A 16141-nucleotide genomic window follows, 5' to 3' on the forward strand; every position below is an offset into this window, starting at 1 on the left:
AATAAATGATTAGCGGTAATAAAAGCCGAGGGAGGTCAACGGTGATCACTGACTGTTTTAGGAGCTTTTTGAGATTAAATAGAAGAAAATACAAAACATTAAACATGTTAACAACACAAAAGCCATATTAAACGCAGACTACTTTAGGCCCGGAAGTAGGATTCGTCACGTCATCACTTAACGAACGGATATCAAGAACCTTGAGGTCACTGTTGTTGTGATTTGGTACTGTGGCGGGGCGTGGTCTGTGGCGCCGCTGCGGGGAGCCGACACACCGGAGCTCATCACGCCTCCCCTGCATTAAAGTCTGCGCTGGATCCTGACTGTCTGTTGTTGTTGATGTGCGCGGCTGGCGGCTGAAAAGCTGCAGCCGAAAGTGTAAAAGTACGACAACTGGACATAAAAGTGTGCGCTGAAAGCTTTGTAATGTGGTCGGGTCCGCCATTCGTCTTTTACAGGTACTACTTAATAAAGTTGAATTAAACTGAAGTGCGTTTTCTGCAGTCTTCAACTTTCTGCAGCATTTGAAACTCATTACAGACAAGTGAGTTTCAAGCTCCTCACTTAATTGTCATATTCGTCTAGACACACAAAGGAAACCGCAAAGCAAGAATGATGAGCCCAGAAGTTGTTCTTTCACTTTGACTTTCAATAGCTGTTTAAAATTCAATTTACTTTGTGCCCCATTTGGCTCTAAGATCTGGTCATATTTCATTGAACAGAGTTTTTAAAGTGGGGAAAAGGCTCCAAGTTGTACAGTCTACAAACTCATAACCAGTCTTGTTTAGTCAGGGACTTTTAATTTGGATAAATGAGGTTTAAACTAAGGTACAACAGCACAGCACTAATTAACTACTTCCCCCATTCTAGACTCTGGCTCTTTTAAAATGTTTACAGAATTAACCAGAAAGGCAACAGCGCTGTTTTTTATAATGTTTACAGCTGTGTGAATAAGTTCATGCAGCATCTCTGAGCTTTTCAAAAAGAGGTTGATCTTTTCCCGGTGAGGAGACTCGTACCTGTGAACACCAGGAAAATAAAGGAGAAGCTTCTTCTTCTGCTTGTTGTTCAGGAAGAACTACACCCTTTAGTTACACTGTAATGGGTGTAGGCTGGGTGTTTCTTCTTCACCCGCTATGTGTTTATACACCTCTCTGCATTTAATCATTAGTTAATATTAATTCCTGTCTTCTTCATCCAACCTCAGCTCAATGAGAGAAAGAGCAGAAGCACCAGAAAACCTTACATGTTGTTTTGGGTCTTACTGCATATGCACATATACTGTGTGCACTGTATAAGTGCATACAAGTTCTAAATGTATTAATGAAAATACAGATAAAACCATCTCCTGTTTCGAATTGTTTGCAGGGTCTTTAAATCACAGCAACAACTTTACGTTGAAACTTTGTCATGAATATTTTGCACTTTCCAAAAGTCCCGTCTTGAGAAACAAGAACTGATTCATTCAGACTGTCGCACCACCTTCCCTGAATTTTGATGATTTCACTGGGTTTTAGTTTAGGTTAGCATTTTGAAATCCATATGTGACGCAGATTTGCAACGTGCATGTGGCCCGAGTGCTAACAAACAGAGAAAACAACAAAACTGATGACTTGGGTTTGATTGTCCGGCTCGGCTAAAGGGAAAATCACAGAGGAAAGAATTCAAAGGAGAGTCTTTGCACTGATTTCAGTTCACTTCTTTGTAACTGTGTGTACTGTTGTCATCAGCTGAGCAGTTTGACAGCCAACACAAGACAGGATACAACAAAAAGAAGAAAAAAGAACTTGCTGCTTGTATGTCTGTGGAAAAAAACAATGATTCACCACTTCATGTTCTCAAGACTCTGAGACCCTTTCACCACCATAGAAGGACATGGTCTGCCCGTGTGTGTGTGTGTGTGTGCATGCCTCAGACGTTGCAACATTAACGTTCTGTTGTTTGAAACAACATATGTCCACCGTAAAATGACACCGATTGAAAACAAACCCTTTGCTTTGCCCACCAACTCGTGTTTATCCAAATGATCCCACCAATGAAAAAGAAAGCCACAAACACCAGACATCGGTGTACTCACAAAGTCTTAAATAATATGGGATTAGCAAAACATTGTGTCCCTTAACATGTAATTGTACAGACTTGAAATAGAGTGCAGAAACACAACAGTGGCTGTGTAAACACTTCCAGAGATCCCCTCCATAGTTTCCTTTAGAGACATATTTCCATAATGGTGCATGAAGGAAAACACTGAAGGCAATACAAAGCAACTATTAGAAATTCAAGCTACTGAGTTACTGCTCAGATTTACTACAAATGAATCTAAAATCACTGTTTTAGCGTATCTTATATCACAGGCTAAGGCTATACTGTGTGCAAACAAACAAAGAGCAGGCGCAGTCACATGTAAAAGCTATTCATTATATAAGACTGGCTGGTATTTTCACACATGCCCTCTTCTGTCTTTTCCAGGCCAGGTTCCCACTCTGGCTCACTTGGTTTCTCACATCCATTTTCTCACACTAAACTCTTTCCTCATTATTCAGTATAATGTTTTTTAAGCAACAACCTCGTCTGTTTGAGTCAACCCCAATTTCTTCTTGATTTCTGCTGATCACATTTGATAGCGACCACCACATCTGCCAAACACATTTATCCAAACAGCCATGGGGGGATTACAGGGACTTTTGGGAGTTGCAGAGGAGGGAGTTGGTCTCACACAAAACTCGACCCGCTCTTCTTTTCAGTTTTTCCCTCTTTGCTTTTTGCTTCTAATTCATCTTTTTTCCCCTCCTTATGGTCTCTCTTATATTTTCTACAACTGCTGTCCCTTTCTTTTCCTGCCCATTGTCTCTTCTTCTTCTCCTCTGTAATCATTCTCATACTCCTCCCAGTCTGGATGACCCGAGTTGATCTGAGAGCTTTTATGTTTTTATTCATCCTTCAGCTAAAACCTTTAATCAGTCAATCTGCCTCGCAGTAACTATAAAAAGAAATGATTTGTGTAAAAGTGTTTGCGCATTGATCTTTGTGAATCAGTGCGTGCTTTTGTGTGCGTCTACTATATTTCCATCGCCCTGTAAGTCACTACAATTAGTACAGCATGATAACATAACAGCAGGATGGGCTCTGGCCTTGGAGTTAAAGGAAGTCTGTGTGTGTGTGCGTGCGACTGTGTGTGTGCGTGCGTACATACACACAAATTTCAGCCAGTGAAACCATCTCTTCTCAAGCTAGCCATTACCAGTCAAGATAAACTCTTAATTAGCCTTCTTCTGGGGTTGCTAGGCAGAAAACAAATTTCTCCTTTGAGAATTTTTGAAGATCAAAGACAAACAGATGAGGCCCTAATTTGTCATGTTTTATCTTCTGTCCCTTTTAATCTTTTTGTATCCTCCCCTCAGCTTTCTCTCTCCTCTCTGTCCCCCCTTTCTCCGGTTTCAATCAGTGGCTTCATCCTCTCCTTTATAAACAAACAAAGAGAAGTTTCCGCACCCCAGACTTTATGCTATTTGAAACTGAATCTGTAAATCATATCCACTGTAATCCGTTCTGCAAATACGCTAGAGTAACTGCAATAACTTCAAGGATTTGCTTAACATTTGACAGAGTGACACAGTGACATCTCCTCAGGGCTCCAACTGAACTGAAAATGTTACCTCTTAGCAGAAAAGAGTCGTCTAGTACAGTCGTCTGAAAACGTTCTTCTTTACATGACTGTATATAGATTTATTATATTTTCCAATGGCCATTTATGGCTGGATTTATGTATCCTCACAGTCCCAGGGGGCCTGTGACCATGTTTTGTTTTTGGGAGCCAGAAGTTACCTTATTTGGACAAAAGGCTGGAGCACCAAATTATCAGCTAGCTACTGCCTGGGCACTACTCCAGCACAGTTTCCTGAAAATGAGTGAAAATTGACATAAATCATCAGTTTTTCATCACAAACCTGAAGTGAAAACTTCTGGACGATCTCTAAAATAAACTGCAGAGCAAGCCTTATAATTTCCCATATAACATCATGAAAAAATATCAATTACCAAACAATGAAAGCACGGTTAAGAGGTCGAGTTAGGTTTCTCAGTTAGCTGGAGAAACAGGTAGAAGCATAATAACTGCAACAGTTGCCACCAACAACACTGTTAAGAACCGCAATCGTTTTTTGTCCCGTGCTGTAAACACGTTTCTTTCCTCTGGAGCAGTTGAACCTTTTGTCATGGGAGCCAACAAGAGCTGACTCACTTCTGAAGCCGGCCTCGGCCATTTAAGGAACTGTTGTCTTTGGCACAATCTTTGCTGTTTGGGTGCAATTTGAGAATCAACAACATAAATTACTGAACTCTCGCTAAGGCAGTTTGATTTTACTTACTGATACAGAAGTATTAAAGCTACTTTCAGCTTATTCGCCAGGGGCTGCTCCACATGTTTGATTTGGCACATTTTTAATGCCAGATGCTTTTCCTGAGAGAACCCAAAGGGATTTATGCTTCATCCTGGGATCAAACCAGGGCTCTTTCACATGTTATGTACATGAGAGAGCGTAATCCACAACACTCTGTGTAAGAATACAGACCTTTCACATTTCCAAAAAGGATGCATGAAATACATTTTGATTTTCTGATTTTACAGCACAGAAATACACAAAAACCTCCCGAAAGCAATTTTTTCTCATTTTCTGCAATTCCAGAACTACTGAGCCACATTGTAAAGAAAGACTGAACTAGGCTTTTACCCAGGAGCATACATATATACGCCCATGCACAAAGGGGTGTGCAAAATGAGCATGTTAATTGCACTGACCTAAAAACATCACGAAGCCCCCCCCCACAGGACTTGTTTTCTGATGATGCCTGTACCAAAGATAATAAGGAGGCCCAGTTTGAGAAAGTAAAGATTCAGAGGTGTAGCATGGCTCAGCTTGGCAGCTTCTCTGAGCAAACAGAGGCTTTACGAAAAGAGAAGAGAATGACCCCAAGCCTGGTTTTCCCCCTTTGTCACAGGGTTGGAAGTTTTCCAGACTAAACTTGAGTCCACAATCAGTATATCAGACTCCCTCCTCCTCCACTCTGTTTCTCTTTTTCAGACATCTCTCTTATCCACGCTCACTTCCTCTACTCTCACCTCCTCCCCCTCCTCCAGCCCTTCTCTAATCTCTATCTTTTGCCTGCCCCCATCTCATCGTGCTTCTCCTTCGCATCAGCGATTTAGACAAAGATGAGTCAGTTAAGTTTGGCCTGTAAGCGTTCCTTAAATCCAGGAATATTCCATTTCACATTCAAGGCTGTGTGTACAAAGGCTAACACCGACATCACCGATGAGCACTATTATGTTCTTAAGAGATACTGAAAGAATAAACCAGCATCATGCTTTTCAAATCTGTTGGTAAATGGAGGGTTCAAACTGTAGGAGAACCTCTTACCAGCCTCTCCCAGCACATCGTCATGATAACCACGGTCAAAGTCAAACAACGTGCAGGCAACAGACAAAAACACACAAAGTAGTATCACCTGTCAAACTGGCTGTAAAGCTTAAACGACTTGTTGAGGATCAAACCGATTCAGCGCAGAGCTGTGATCTCTCAGTGATGTCATGAATGTGACAGAGTTATAACTTCCAGTTACACACGTAAACTTAATCTCACCGAACTCTCAGCCCAACATGATGTCAGTGAGAATGTGAGATCCTTTCGAGGGACCTGGAGTCAGTCACGGTTCATTTATGCTAAAGGGTTTATGAATCATAGCCAGAAATAACAAACCAAAGATCCCTCGCTGTGTTGTCTTAAACACTGCGATCCCCACCGTGGGTCATTAGAGGAGGGGGGGTTCATATATGTAGCTCTTGTATCAACACTAGGCAGAGTTCAAACACAGAGGAGAGAAGGAGGTGAGCATAGGGAGGGGAGGAGGAGGAGGGACAGAGTGTGCTCACACAGAAAAGATCATATAAAGAAGAAAGAAAAGCAGCTATTTATGAACATTTCTTCAGTGGTGTCAAAATCTTTCTACTTCCTGTCAATAGCGTAGCACACACATGCAAGCACTTCCTCTGCTGGATGAGAACTTTAGCAGTAATCATGCAAATGGCCTCAAAACGTCAGTCTACACAAAATCCACAATATGAGCTTTCAGCGGTGGATTTGGAGTCTAACCCTCAGTCATGAGGTTGTGGCATGATAGAAACACGTGTGTGGATAAAATAAACTAAAATCTGAACTGCATAGCAGTGCCTTCGTTCCTCTCTGCATCTATCCATCCCTTGTTCTCCTCTTTCTCTGTGTAGATTTATCACTCCCTCTTTGCCTTCATATCCAAGCAGCTGACTGTTTTTCCTCTTTGCCCTCCAGTCCTCTGCCTAACCGCCGCTGAGCTCATGCTCTATCATTTAACCATACCACACTGGGAAAAGCCTGCTGTTTGATGGGCCCACCTCTGCTTGTGTGTGTGTGTGTGATGTGTTTCTCCCAGAGGGAAGGGAGGAGCAAAGTTTTTGAGTTAGATAGGATGCTGAGCCAAATGAAATGCATGCAAAGAAACATGCAGAAACACACACATTTACAGGAGCCCGTGCAAACATGCACATGTTTTTTTTGTGATTAAATTCATTTACATAATGCATTCCCAACCTCTTAAGGCCAATTTAATGTCCCCTCTTGATAGATTATAGGTTTTAGCATCAAGTGTGTACATGCCAACGTTACTGTAGAGCTGACAGAAAGAGTTAAATAACCGCACTGGTTTTAAACACCATGCGGCCTCTGCCTTACCAACATCCAAACTAGCTTACAAACTAGAGTCCTGGTTCAGTTTTCATCCACCACGTGTTCACAAGTTTCCAAATTCAGTGAGTAAATATTATCAACATTTCAAAACTGTGTGGTTTGATTACAGTTAACTTGCTGTTCCACTGGTTTTGTCGTTAACACCCCAGCTACTAAACGAAGATGTAGGTTCAGCTAAACCAGACTCGTTCTTTGACTAACAGAAAGAAAAAGTAAATGCAGCTGGGAGAACAAAGCAGAATACTGATGCATATTTAGGAATATATTCCGATAAATAGACAGACAGGCAGTATGGTTTCTCCCTAATTTGACCTCAGTGAGCAAATGGCAGCTGTTTTTCAGTGAGCTCATGACGGTGGAAGCCCAGGATTTGTCATGTCTGTATATGTGTGCGAATGTGTGTGCGAAGACCTACCAGAGTGGATTTCTGGGCGGTGAGTCACAGAAAACGGAGAATGCAGAGTCAGGCAGATGCATATCCCCAATGTCCCAAAGCAAGAATACACCTCTTACCTACAGACACACTGAGGGACACGCGGGGCGCAAATCTCCTCGAAGGTATAAATCTGACATGATGTGTAAACGAGAGCGTTGGTCTGTGGGGAAATGTGCCCACTCTGTTAGAGCCAGAAATGAGTCTTTCAGCCCTCTGGAAGCACCTCTCAGCCACAGGACGTTTGACACTTATTTCAGTCACTGATGAAACTTTTGTGTTACTTCCTGCAAAAATATACACTCTTAAGATGCTGAAATCCACTGTAGTTGTCTCGAGAAACTATAAACCTTTTATATAATTTCTTCTGTCCCATTCACTAAAGCAGTTTCAGCATTTTGAGAAATGATCATGAGCTTAATCATAGCGACAAAGAAGCTTGAAGGGGTTTTCTAGCTGTAGCATGCTGAGTAGAGCTGAGGGAAAGACAGTAGAAAGGTTGAAGCCTTGATCAGCTATCACAATAGATGAGTCATCCTGATGCTTGGCAGCTCTGAGCAGACATTAATGAGCATCATGGTACACCAAAGACGACGTAGCGTGATTGAGCGTCGACAGTCTAACAGTCGAATCTACTCCCGGCAGCCAGGTATGAACATGACGAATGATACATGATTTTATTCTTACTACACTGCGTCTACTACAGTTTGAGTTAAAGATGGCAATGTTTGTCATGAGAACTAGATCTTAGCAAAAAGAGAAGAACAGTGACAGAACAGTAACTGTAGAGAGACGCTAACAACGACTCTTCATTTGAGACGACCTGGCGTTGTAATTTTGACATTAATACTCTGCGTCTGAGCAGCTAGCAAGCCTTCCTCAAGCACATGCTAGGTAAGCTAGCTGTTTCTTGCTAGTTTTTTTTTTTTCAGACACCACCACAATCCCACCTGTTTAAGTAAACATGCTGCAAAGCTTCCTTCGTGTGAGTATATCCTTTAGCTTCTTTAGCTTGCTTGTTTTACTCAGTTTAAAAGGTGGGGGAAACGTTTCTTTGGTCGACTGATGGTGGCCACTTGGACATGTAAATATTGCCCATCCCTAGCAGATAGTGGCTAAAGGCTAAAAGGCTAAGAGACTTAGGCTACGTTCACACTGCAGGCGAAAGCGCATCAAATCCGATTTTTTTGACCCTATGCGACCCATATCCGATCATGGTGTGACAGTGTGAACGGCACAAATCCGATATTTTCAAATCCGATCTGGGTCACTTTCGTATGTGGTACTGAATCCGATACATATCCGATGTTTCAGAAAGCGACTGCTGTGTGAATGGTCAAGTCGCATTAAATCCGTCTTTTACGTCACTGACACAAGACAGACGCCAATTATCAGCGCCGGAGAAGACATCGCGAACGCTTCCTGGCCATCCGATGAAACTGCTGGGAAGACAACGTTGGAGAAACGTTAACATTTTATTTGTACTGCATAACCTGCAGATTCTGACAGAAATCTGCAGCTATCCTTTGAAGCACCGCTCCTCTAAAACAGCAATAAGGATCATTATTAGGTTATCTACATTATTATGTAAATGACAAAATAACTTAAAGCAAAAATTGGGAAACATGAAGTCCGAAGTCTTTATATTAAGGGCCATTAGTCAAACAATATAGTTTGCTCTGGGTCTAAACAGAGCACGTTGTGTGTGACGTCTTCTTTTGCGCATGCGGGCCGCTTTGAGCGTTCACACTAGAGCGCGTTTGCTGTCGCATTTTATTTGTAGTGTGAACGAGCAGACAAAAAAATCGGATTTGATCAAAAAATCGGAATTGAGCATTAAGACCTGCAGCGTGAACGTAGCCTTAAACCACCCTTCAGTTCTGTGTTGAAGCCTGGATTTGAGCAACTTGGTTCTTGTCAGTGTTGCCAACTTAGCAACTTTGTTGCTATATTTAGCAAATTTTCAGACCCCCTTAGCGACTTTTTTTTTTCTAAAACAGTGACCAGTGATAAATCTGGCGACTTTTGCTGGTGTTATTAGGGAGATTTATGACCACTTTTTGACGTGAAAGCACGTATCGCCCTTACTCTCAACAAGCAGTGGGTGATGCCGCGGGCACCTCGCCCGTGCCAAAGCGCTGACAGGCGGCGGATCGTCCTCACGCAGCATTCGTCCCCAGCTGCTGTCAGAGCAGGAGATGCTGACCCCTACGCATCCAAACTGCAAATGAATTGCGCATGAGCGAAGCCGCTGCTCCCGCCCTGACTGTAACGCAGTCAGTTCTTCTTTTACTCTTACTTTTTGTGAATCACAAGGTTTAAAACGACTCAAAAACACACACACACAAAGTAACTCCACCAGAGTGTCTATTTTGGGTCACTTTTGCCGGTACCAAGTCCGGATAAAGGATCAGGGTTGGAATTGTGACATAAAAAAAAATAATTGCTAAAAGAAATTTAATTTGTAGTTCTAAATATATTCTTTATATTCTTACATATATTCTGCATTTAGGTGTTTTTTACTCACTTTATGTCTCTTCCACGATGTTATTTCTCTCTCCTACAACTTAGGTTACAATTAAATAAACATGACCAATTATGCAAATTAGGCGATGACGCCATTTGCGATTTTCCTTACTGAGGAGTTGGCAACACTGGCGCTTGTTAAGAAACTGCTGACTATTAGTAAGGATGGAGGTATAAAGCACGTCTGCATTAGCTTCACTCTTCAGGCCCAAAAACTGCCTCCGTGTCTTTCACGGTCTATGGTAGTGTAATCATTAGCTGAAGATGATTTTGCACATTTGTGTGTACTAATTCCATCCATCCATTTTCTGACGCTTATCCAGGTTCAGGTCACAAAGGCAGCAGTTTAAGCAGATAAGCCCAGACTTCCCCTCCCTGCCCACGTCTTCCAGCGCATCCGAGGGGACACTGATTGATTCCCAAACCAGCCGAGACATTATCTCTCCTGCAAGTCCTGGGTTTAACCCTGGGCCTCCTTCCTGTAGGACACGGGGGAAACACCTTGCCTAGGAGACATCCAGGAGGCGTCCTAATCAGATGCCTTAACTTCCTCATCTGCCTCCTTTTGATGTGGATGAGCAGCGGCTCTAATCCGAGTCCCTCTTGAATGACCAAGCTCCTCACCCTTGGAAGAGCCCAACCAAACTTAGAAGGAAACACATTTCTACCTCATTTTTTCTCTTACTACCAGATCTCGCGACGGTAGGTGAGGGTGGGAAGACAGGTTGAACGGTAAATCGGCACCTTCACTTTTGTGCTCAGCTCTCTCTTTACCACAAGAGATCAGTACAGCATCTGCATCACTGTGGATGTTGTACTGGTCCATCTCTTAAACTTGTGCTCTGCTCTCCCCTCACTCGTTACCAAGATGTTAACTTGGGGTAGTCCAACACCCTCCAAACAACAAAAACACAAACCAAGGTCTCTCTGCAGTTGTACAAGGACTAAATGCCAGTAACAATGGGTCAGAGATTCCTGAAAAAGCTTTCTGCAGCATGCCATCATGGGGAAGTTTGTTTTGAATCCATGTGCTGTCAATACACACTGGAGGAGTAAATCTGTACGTCTGCTGAGAGCTGGCCCAAAGAAAAGCACATTTTACAGACGGACGCAGAACTTTTTGTTTATACTCTGCTGTACTTTACTCCTTCTTTCAGCTTCACTCAACTATTCTAAGTCACTGCATCATAATTATGAAACAGTGCTTGGGTGGAAACTCAGCTAAAGGTACAGACATAGAATATGAAGTCACTGTGGTAGACAGGACCATGGAAGCTGAATTAGTACTCTATTAGTATTCCAGAAATGTTCCTGTAACCTCCCAGCTGTGGTGCATGCATGAAACACACACATACGAACTTGCACATCTTGCTAGTGGTGACGTCTTAAACGCTTGACTGTACGGTTTATTTTAAGACATGAAAACCTTTTTTATGCTTTTCAGTAAGTATACCTTTAGTGTATTCTCTGTGTTCTGCCTCTTGTATTTAAGTATTTCTGAAGGCAGAGCTTCTCTTCCATCCACACCGTCATTACATGACATCACTCACAGTCAAGATGTCTTTTATGTCATACAGAGGCTCTTCTCTGTTAGCCAGTCTGGATGCTGTCGATATACCATCAGTACAACCTCTGATTCAGCCTCTGATTCATGTCAGAGAAATGGTGAACGTGAGTGGGTGCTTTTTGGTTGCGTCTGCAGGTCAGGTAGTTTGGGTGAACATCAAATGAGTGATGACAGAAAACCCAGCCAGGTGATCATGAAGGGGATGAATCACTGTCTGACTTTACACTGGAAAGATGACAAAGGGGGAGATGAAGACGACAAGAATCTGCGTAAGAGCTTCTTAGACACTGTTATCTTTCTGTGTGTGTGGGTGTCTGTGAGCGTGTGTGTGTGTGTGTGTGTCGTTAACAGCTTGACTCTGACATTGTACCGAGCCCATATATAAGGTTCAATGTTTGCCATACGCAACTGGTTTTGTGTAGGATAGATCTAAGGTAGTGATATCATTTAATAAACGCACCAGCCTGAGCGAGGGAAAACATATCAAAAGGATGAACATGACTCCACATGTTGAAGACAGCAGTCGGCAGGTTGGGGGAGGGAATTGCTTGCCAGCTGTGTGAGATTATCTAAAACACCAAAGCCACTTAAGTGAATGCTCTAATACACATATACACTCCATATACACAGCTGCATTTGTATCCTCCGTTTCCTTTTTAATGGTGCCCACCAAGCACCAGTTATTCATGGATGTTAGTTTTGGTGTAAATCTGGATGTCCAGTCATGATGGTCTTTAAAAAGACGCCCCCTGTACGAATATGGTTAAAGGCTAAATGTGGAAAAGTTGTCTTTTTTTTAATTCAACCTAATGTTAACCGCTCTCTAACATCAAACTGAACAAATGCTGTTGATTAGACGTCTGAAAGCTGTGAAGGCTCATGTCAGGTCGAAGTGATTCCACACATTTATTTATATTTATTTACTTTCAGGGAGTTTCTTGTAATATTTAAAGTATTATTGCTCAAAAATAGCCAGTTAGTTTGTATCCGACCATTTTCAGAGGGACGTAGTATTTTCTTTTGTTTATTAAACTACTTAACACTGACCTAGTGGCCCATCCCTAATTCAAGATATGGGCCACTCTTGTGTCTAGAACAAACAACTTAGCAAAGAATAGTGTATTTAGACAGCTTTTCACAAAATCACTTTACTTGTTCCCGTTTCTTTGGAAGAATTAATAAAAATTCATTGCACCAAAAAGGTGATTTCCAGAGAGCTGTTAGCTGGAAACTCAGTAAGTGGAGGACAAAATAAGAAGTGTCAGGCTTAAAAAAATATCTGCCCTGCTCTCGAGCAATAGGAAAAAATACAGCAAGGACCTCATCAGAAGTGGTCTTAGTGGAAATGTGGCTGCTAAGGATCCAGGAGAGGTCAGGAGAGAGGTACAACACAGCTGAACAGGACCTGCACTACAGTCAGTGTGATGGTGATGTTTAAAAATGGATGGAATTATGAACACAGAAAGGTGCCTTTAGATCCACCATGCAGCAGCATCTGTAGAGCCTCTAATTGATCATGGCTTCACTTTTCAGCATGACAGTGGTCCCAGACACAGTGTGAGTGCAGTAAAAGCATAGCTGGATAGAAAAACACACAGTGGAGCACAATCGGCGTCGCCAGAGGCCGAACCTCAGCATTATAGAGACACTTTGGGCTTTAAGAAGCCGGGAGAGAGTTCCTCCTTCACTTTTTAATCAAATTTGGATTTAAAGGAACATTTTTTCTGAACATTTTTGCAATGAGATGAAGGGTTTTCACCTTTCTCCCCTTCAGTCAGGAGAGATGAAATCTTTTCAGTCCCTTTTCAACATGTTTCTGCAGGGTTGGTGATTATTGGTCCAAACAAGGACACGCCGAGCACTTGTGAATGTGATCGGTCCTGGAAAGCAAGCGTTTAAAAACGAGTTGATGTAGTCTTAGATTCAGGAGACACCATTTATCTTCTTTAATCGTGTTCAATTTAAGGAACACAAATCAGGATATTTCAAGAGCACCAGTGGACTTGTGTAATTACCGATCCACCAGCGATGACCACAGACATGCTGTACACACCCTGCCCTGCCCAAAGACTTGCTCAACTCGTGCGGCATGTCTGTGTTTTGCATTATTTTCTGCCTGAACTAAGAAACTAAGAATGAGAGTAATATCCATAACATCAGGCTGCGATTGCACAAACACGATATTGGACGATATTAAATTTGGAGTTGATGGATGAGACTTTAAAGCGGCGTAATAACGCTGCTTTTCCTGCAAAGACTCGACTTCTGACCTTCTGCCTGGAGTCAGCGAGGTCAGCGCGTATTGGCCTGGTTAGTTTACGCTCTTCTTCAAACATCCGTTACAAATTACTGCGAGTGTGTGCGCGTGTGTGCGCATGTATGTGTATGTCTGTTGATGCTTGCATGAATGGGTGTAACTCTGCTGTCAGCACTGTCTTATCATAAATTACTGTCAGAGATAAACAATGGAAGTTTGGAGAAGGTTTCAAATGGGGCATCAGGAAATGCACGCTGCCTGGTCCCGTAAAGACGAGTCTAAACAAACTCGTATTTATATTTATTTAATAAATCAATCATATGTAGTTTGATGCGTTTAAATCAAAGTGGCATGATGGTTAACAAGAAGAAATGAAAAACATGTTTTGTTTCGACGTTCAAAGCTTAGTCGTACTGACAGTCATGAATAATCTTACCTGAAACCAAACGTTCTGTGAAAAATTTACAGCTTCGGTCCAAACACCGTAAAACATCATACTTAGGTCTGTAAGCATGCATTTTTTCATCAACACTAAAATCTAAGTGCAGCTGAGTAAAACCTTTCACCACAACAGCAACAGAGGTCTAAGAAATGTTTGCATTACTTCAGTTAGCTGTGGTTCAGTGAATCAGATGATGATGTGAACATGAGCGCGTCACCCGTGAAACAGCTGCAAACATGACTGATCTTAAACGTGTTTAGTCTCCAGTAACGCACGTGTAAATAAATACGTAATAATTATTCACTTAATGATCCGTGTATATTTGGTTTTAAGTAAACGCTTGGTGGACTCGTGCTTTTGCGTCAGCTGCATAACCTCCAAACACATATGACAGTTTATTAGTACACCCTTAGTCACCACAGCACGCTGCTCTTTATCTGCACATCAACATGAAGGTCCTGACCCTGTGAGGGTCAGCAAAGCAAGCTTTGTTCAATGTCACATCTTAATGAAGCAAAGCGTGCACTCAGAAAAGCAGGATTAGGGGTTTAGTGAGATAACGTCAGGTTTAACCTCGGGTTATGAGGGTTACTCCTCGCTCAGCTCACCATGATAACTTGTGCTCTAATCTTTCTGAAGACCAGGCATGCAAAACGATATACTGACCAGAAAATCTCTGGTAAATAGCTTAACTAGTCCTAGAAAATCTCAAGGACCTGGAAGGATAAATAGTGAAAGGCCTTTACGAGACCATATGAAGTTTCTCTTGTTCCCTGACAAACATCAGTAGCACTTTTAAAAAAGCTACAAGGCTTAATATATGAATATGATCCTTAAACAGGGAACCTAAAAATGAATCCTGTATTGAACGTTTAACGTCTTTGGACTATCTTCATACTGTAGGTTGTAAAATTAGCAATTTCACTCACTCACTCACTCGCTCACTCTTAGCTTGATGTGAAACATATCGAGCTTATTTGCAAGACTGTCAATATTTGCATAAGTGAAGTCATCGACGACAAAGACATCCTGCTAAAGTTGAGCTTATTTCATCGTGCAGACTCCAGGTCTGTGTTTATTGGTCCTCTGCTTTGAGGCAAAGACAGGAGAGTCATCAGATAACGTAGCTAACCCTAACCCTTCCAGCCTTTAAAGGGTGCCACATGTGCATTGTGCTATGTGCACTACATATTTCATGCAAAGTGCATGAATTTTGAACAGGTAAATGACAAAATTGCATGCAAAATGCTGCATTTTGTAAATATGACTTACAGAGCCTCTCATCACAGCTTAAACCACAGACTTTTATACTGAAGACAAGACGTATGAGCACAAAACTAAAAGCCAGCGCCTGATAAAAATCTGCTGCTGTTAGCTGGGTCTGCTTACCTCACACTCCATGCTGGCAGTGGGCTCTCTTTTTAAACTACTGTGAGCAGTTGTCGTGTCTCTTCGTGTTTATTCTTGTGCACATCTCTGCTACATGTTGGCTTATTCGTATGAACTTTCTGTTGTAACTTTGTTTTTGGCTGTTTTGCGTTCTTTTGTTGTCTTTTGTAGTTGTCTGTTCCGCCCTCATTGGTTTCACCTGCACCCAATCAGCTCGTCCGTCATCCTGTTTACCCTCCAGCTCTCTGTGTGTCCCTCATATTTACCTTCCTGGATTCCCGTTTCATTTGTACCAGATTTTTGTTCTTTCCAGGACTTTTTGTAAGTTTTGTTTTTTTTTAATCAGCCTAGTATTAAAGCTTACTGTGTCTGCATGTGGGTCCTCACTTTATTATCTCATAACAAATGCAGCTACTGAAAGACATGAAACACACCATCTGTCGCTCTGCTTTACCTAACAGGTACCGACCTTTGTGTTGGTTTATCTTTAATAAATGGGAACAGTCTGATTAAGGGGAAAATGCACAGACAGAAGACAAAAAGAGAAACACAATGGTGTTTTTCTCTTATTTGCTTTTGCTTTAATTTAACAGTTTAACAGTTGCTGCAGGAAGGAGAAGATAAAATCTGTTAATAAGATTCAAAAGCTGGAACAAAGGAATCAGGGCACGCCGGTCAGACGGTTCAGGCGTGACTTTGTGATGAATACCCCGAGAAACCAAACCGTTTAACATTACGCATCTGTGTT

The sequence above is a fragment of the Perissodus microlepis genome, chromosome 16 (assembly GCF_051167445.1).
Source record: "Perissodus microlepis isolate ML-2025 ecotype Zambia chromosome 16, ASM5116744v1, whole genome shotgun sequence".
In the NCBI taxonomy this organism is placed as follows: Eukaryota; Metazoa; Chordata; class Actinopteri; order Cichliformes; family Cichlidae; genus Perissodus; species Perissodus microlepis.